Source organism: Hippocampus comes, unplaced genomic scaffold (genome assembly GCF_001891065.2).
Source record: "Hippocampus comes isolate QL1 unplaced genomic scaffold, H_comes_QL1_v1.1 scaffold36, whole genome shotgun sequence".
NCBI lineage: Eukaryota > Metazoa > Chordata > Actinopteri > Syngnathiformes > Syngnathidae > Hippocampus > Hippocampus comes.
The window spans coordinates 1,466,759-1,472,853 of NW_017805695.1; the positions used below are offsets into that span (position 1 = coordinate 1,466,759).

Consider the following 6,095-nt stretch of genomic DNA (forward strand, 5'->3'; position numbering starts at 1 on the left):
AGCGATGTGAAAGACTCATCACCAATTATCGCAAACACTTGATATCAGTTATTGTTGCCAAGGGTGGCACAGCCTATTAGTAGGTTCAGGGGGCAATTACTTTTTAACATAGAGACAGGTAGTTTTTGAAATTTTTTTTGTGCCTTAACAAATTAAACTGGCACTTAGAAAGTGCATTTTTTATTTCCTTGGGTTGTTTCTGTGTGATATTTTTTTGTGATGAATTGAAACATTTGTATTTGATAAATATGCAAAGAATACGGACATCAGGAAGGGGGAAAATACTTTTTCACAACATTGTAGGTGGTTAGATTTTTTTAATATACCAGTATTAGGTAACTTGTTATGATTTCTCTTTTGGACTGGTGTGATTCTGGTATAGCCACCCTCTTAATGTATGATGTTATTCACTGTGATCTAAGCAAGGCTCAGGGACTTGTGAATGCTCAGATGCGTGGAAAATTGGAGGGAACACTGTCCTGCGTGGTGTCATTTTTCATCCTTCATGTCACCTTTAAAAAAATTATAACTCTATTCTCATTACCCATTACCCCTTATTTTCAGTCACTAGCCCCCACAGCCGATTTTGTCCAGCGTCTAACCTTTGTTTCCCAGTAAATGGACAATCTATTAATAGATGCAAAGTGTGAGAGACGGCGGGTAGGAAGAGAGAGAGAGTGCACGAGGAAGTTACTCTACGGAGTTCACCTCTTCGTGGAATACTATTTTGTGACTCTGTGAGGTCGGACAACTGAAGATTATGGGACGGATAGCGGCTTGCGTGGCTCACTGAAAGGTAAGTCGAGCCGGCCTCTGTCATGCTGTAGTTGTTTTACAATGAAAATTCTCAGAGGACCACATCATGTTCAGTTTACTGATCTCTTACTGTGGTATCAATAGAAGGCTCGTAGCCATGGTCGAAAAGACGCGTGAATATTTGCAATATGGATTTTCAAGGCTATGTTCCAGTTACATGTCATTTAAAAATCCCAATTGTGTCATACAGTATCAGCTAGTTTTAGAGCTGCTTGTGTTAGGGTGATCACCACAGCAATTGTTGGTCTTCTGAAGATATGCTAAAATCCATATCGTCATCCTGAAAATAATGGCCTCAGTCATATTTTGACCCCCACACCCAACTGTATTTGATTTTTGATTTTTTAATGTAAGAAGTTTTTTTGTTTTTGCCTTCCACACATCCTCAAGATGCTGGCCATCTCTGCTAAAAGCGTTCTTAGATCATGCAATTCCACCCCATGCAATGATATTATTCATAAATATCCCTGGAGAACCCAAAGAACCATTTTCTTCTTTGGAAAATGATGAATTAATCCTAATTTAGGATTTGGGCCAAATTTGACCCTTTGGGATTTAAGGGAAGCATTTAAGTAGCAGAATTTATAGGGGCCAAATTTGACCCCGTGGGTTCTCCAGGGATATGATGTACCGGTAATCAATACGTGGTTCAGTTTTTCATATTTTCTCACCTAAAAAAAAGGAGTTAGGCCATTATGTTAGGAAAATGATGGTGTACTGTACTGTACTCTTGGTCAAATAGACTTGGTTTTGTGAAAAGTGCAGGCAAGTGAACGGAGCAAATGTGGCCAAAAGCAATCATTAGTTGCCTAATCATTGCTTCCCGGAGCCCTTTTAACAGGACAATCATTTCCTGTACCTACTTTACAAACTACTTTACAAAGTGTTCCTGGCCACTGTAGACAATATTTTGTTACAAGTTGTTGTGTAGATTTTCCATTGCATTTCTGAATACCCTCGAATAGAACTATTCAACTATTCATCCATCCATTTTCTATATCACTTGACCTCACTAGGGTCATGGGAGCCAATCCCAGCTGCCCTTGAGCGAGAGGTGGAGTACACCCTGAACTGGTCGCCAGCCTGCCACAGAACAAATAAGCATTCACGCACGCATCGAAAATTAGGAGTCACCAAATAACCTTACGTGCCATTTTTGAAATCTGACAGGAAAATTCCACACAGCAGGGCCTGAGATGAGATTCAAAACCCTGAAGCTCTTGACCGTGAAGCTAGCCGCTATGTCGCAGTGTAGCCGTGATTGAGAACAATCAACAACATTTCTCTCCATTTGATCAGTAATTAGTATGAGTAGAATGCCTGCATTCACACACATGCACGCACTAACCCCAGAGCACCAATCTCCCTGAACCCCTTTTGAAACCGTGAGACTTTGGGATTTAAGGGAAGCATTTAAGTAGCAGAATTTATAGGGGCCAAATTTGACCCCGTGGGTTCTCCAGGGATATGATGTACCGGTAATCAATACGTGGTTCAGTTTTTCATATTTTCTCACCTAAAAAAAAGGAGTTAGGCCATTATGTTAGGAAAATGATGGTGTACTGTACTGTACTCTTGGTCAAATAGACTTGGTTTTGTGAAAAGTGCAGGCAAGTGAACGGAGCAAATGTGGCCAAAAGCAATCATTAGTTGCCTAATCATTGCTTCCCGGAGCCCTTTTAACAGGACAATCATTTCCTGTACCTACTTTACAAACTACTTTACAAAGTGTTCCTGGCCACTGTAGACAATATTTTGTTACAAGTTGTTGTGTAGATTTTCCATTGCATTTCTGAATACCCTCGAATAGAACTATTCAACTATTCATCCATCCATTTTCTATATCACTTGACCTCACTAGGGTCATGGGAGCCAATCCCAGCTGCCCTTGAGCGAGAGGTGGAGTACACCCTGAACTGGTCGCCAGCCTGCCACAGAACAAATAAGCATTCACGCACGCATCGAAAATTAGGAGTCACCAAATAACCTTACGTGCCATTTTTGAAATCTGACAGGAAAATTCCACACAGCAGGGCCTGAGATGAGATTCAAAACCCTGAAGCTCTTGACCGTGAAGCTAGCCGCTATGTCGCAGTGTAGCCGTGATTGAGAACAATCAACAACATTTCTCTCCATTTGATCAGTAATTAGTATGAGTAGAATGCCTGCATTCACACACATGCACGCACTAACCCCAGAGCACCAATCTCCCTGAACCCCTTTTGAAACCGTGAGACAATAAAAGTAGGGCTTGTATTCTTTTTGTCCAGCCAGGCAGCAGGATGTGTGGTCGGTGTATTTTGTTTAGGCAGACATTTTTAGAAGCCCATAGGGACAAAACAATGCAAATTACGTCATTAGAGGGGAATATGGGATGGGCTGACCCTCACACACACGAATCCAGAACAATGGAGACGCACGCACGCGTGCACAAATGCATTCTATGACCACTCCGTTTGGGAAGTGGGCAGAATAACAAACACGATAGGGGAATGAGTCACTCAAAAATGTTTCACTCGTTTGGAACTATGACTCTCGTGTTGCTTGTTAAATCAGCCTGAATTTTACTGGGCTACAATAGTCGACCGCATGAGCAAATCCACACGCGTATTTTGATTCAAGTTTGGATGTTTCCTGTTTTTCTTTTCTCCTCCACCTTGTGTCGTCCCTATATTTAGCCCCATGCAGGCAAGCCAACTCACGCCGACAGGACAACTAAGTTGGGCAAACAATTGAAGGAAGCCTAAAAACTATTTGGACAAACATGTTACAAACAGGGATCAGTGTGAAGTGAAGCTGTTGTAGCATTGTGTGGCTGAGGAGACAGCTAAAGGACGGATCGATTCATAGACCAAGAACGATAAATGATTAAATTCTAAAGCCTGCAATATTTCCCTTTCAGTGCCAATAACTGGAGACCTCAGCTGGATTTACTGGCTGCCTTGTGGATCAAAAGTTGTGGATACGATTTAAACGGTTCATCCTCACAGAATCGTTAGATAAGGTATGTACAATAAGTTGTCAGCTTTGTGCTTGTTTGATCTTGAGATATAAAATCACTGAATTTTAAAAGGTCATCACTCGTGAAAAATAAGAATTGGAGTGGTAGCAGCAAGACGAGAAAAAAATAAATGCGTCTTTCCACTGTGACTTCAACTTAGTCTTTCTATCCCGCATCTAGAAAGGTGTTGGTAGCTCCTCATATTTGTGTGTACACATAATTTTATCATGTACAGCAGGTGCTTGTGTGAAATAGAGTAAACATGTTTTTGGAGGTAGCAGGTGGGCCCGCAAAATGTTTTATCCGGACATAATTGATCCCTGAATGTGGAACTGGAAGGAGCCAGATGGTGGCACTAGAAGAAGGGTTTCTTCTGGTGCCACCATCTGTTGTTTATGCATCACAATAACTGCACTGATAAAATGTCAACCGGAGGATGGGCTTGTTTCAGGGTTTTTGTGCACGTGTTCATCAAAATCATTGTAAATTAAGCATCTCCCTCCTTTGCTACATTTGAGATATTGCTATTTTTTGGGGGGCGTGGGGGCAAAGAATTCAAGAAATGAGTCATTCTTTATTGAGAGCACAAAATTATTAGTTGTCACCCTAAGTTCACTTTTTTTCTGTCGCAGATTCTGTTCCAAAGAGAACATGAACAGATTTTTACAATTTTTTTCCAAGGATAAACACAATCTGTTCCAAGTTTGATGCTTAGTCTTAGTTCAGTTCAGATTTGGAAGCATTTTTTCACTGCGAAGAAGAGAAGAATGCATTTTTTAAAAAACTCCAGGGTCAAGTGTTGCCACAGGCAAAGGTTTAAGCTGTTGTTGTCTGACTTTCGGTTTTGTCCCTTTTTTAGTAACAGTAGTATTTGTTAGCTTTCATGGTTTGCTTGGGGGAGGACCCACATGTAGGGAAGCAAGGCAGAAAGGCCCTCAAAAAGCATTTATTTTCAAAAACGTAAAAAAAAGGACCACAGGGCACTTTGGGATAATAAAACTGTATTTTCTGCACTTTAAGACGCCTCTAAAAGCATTCAATTTTCCCAAAAGTCGACAGCGCGCCCTATAATCCAATGCGCCTTATATATGGTGTTCCAGTCTCTACATTCCCTAGTGAGGTTTACCTGTTAATGTTCCTATGCCATCTATTGGTGATTATCAGCAATTGTAACCTAAAAGGGATCTACCCGACACTAAGAGACACGTGCATTCGCCAACACACACACTCAAACAGACAACTACTTTCTGAGCTCCGCGCTGCCATTATGATACGAAGATAATACCAAAAACTTAGTTAACTACTGACTAAACGAAGGAAGAAGGAGACAAGCAAGACTTCGAAGGATATTTAGCCCCTTGTGGATGTGAGCCCTTTTGTTGAATCAATTGTCTTCATAACTTTTGTCTTTCATTTCTTGTTTTGTAATGCCATTTGTATTTATATGTTTCCTGTCCGTGTTTGTGACCAGCTCTCAATTGTTACAGCTGCAGCGGTTATGAAGGTTCTATTTCAATAAAGCTGTATTGTATTGTATTCCCTTAAGTGTACCACCATCTGGTGGATTCATAGCACCACCGCAGCCACTATTGCAGCTTCTATTCTATGCGCCTTATAATGCAGTGTGCCCTAAATATTAACTCAATTCATACAGACAGAGTTGAGTTGAGTTCAGGCAGATCGTGAGCAATACAGCTCACAAGTTGAAGTTGTCTTCTATTGCTAGCTTGTAGTCGCTAGTTAGCCTGTTTGTGAAATTTCTTCTGTTTCCGGGCCCTGGTGCATGATTACCGTATTTTTCGGATGATACGTCGCTCCGGATTATAAATCGCACCAGCCAAAAAATGCATAATTAAGAAGGAAAAAACATATATGTCATACTGGAGTATAAGTCGCATTTTTGGGGGAAATTTATTTGATAAAATCGAACACCAAAAACATACATGTCATCTTAAAAGGCAACTTAAAATAAAAATAAAACTAGAGAACAACAGGCTGAATAAGTGTACCACATGCTAACGTTACATGATGCTTAAACAACGAACTGTGAATGTGCCTAGTATGTTCACGTAACATATTAAGAGTTATGTAGACCAGGGGTCCCCAACCTTTTTTGCCCCACGGACCGGTTTAAGTCAGACAATATTTTCAGGGACCGGCATTTAAGGTGTGGCGGAATTAATACAACAAAATAATATGGTATGAGCTGCATGAAAACTGTGGTGTTTTCGAAATATAATAATAAACACAAGGAGCGTCTAATCTGGTCGCAACACTC

At 40.7% G+C, this 6,095-nt stretch overlaps 1 protein-coding gene across 3 annotated transcripts in view; it reads left to right on the forward strand.

Annotated features, from left to right (window-relative positions):
- Nucleotides 1–692: 692 nt before the first annotated feature.
- Nucleotides 693–6,095, forward strand: part of rasgrp3 (RAS guanyl releasing protein 3 (calcium and DAG-regulated)) — a 28,246-nt gene continuing 22,843 nt past the window's right edge. Inside the window, exons 1-2 of one of the 3 annotated variants that reach the window (XM_019882067.1) lie at nucleotides 693–796; nucleotides 3,719–3,820. The gene's annotated coding sequence lies outside the window, so the exon portion shown is untranslated. Of the gene's footprint in view, nucleotides 797–3,320; nucleotides 3,821–6,095 lie in introns of those variants that run through there. The other 2 variants (XM_019882069.1, XM_019882066.1) reach the window with 2 other exon arrangements.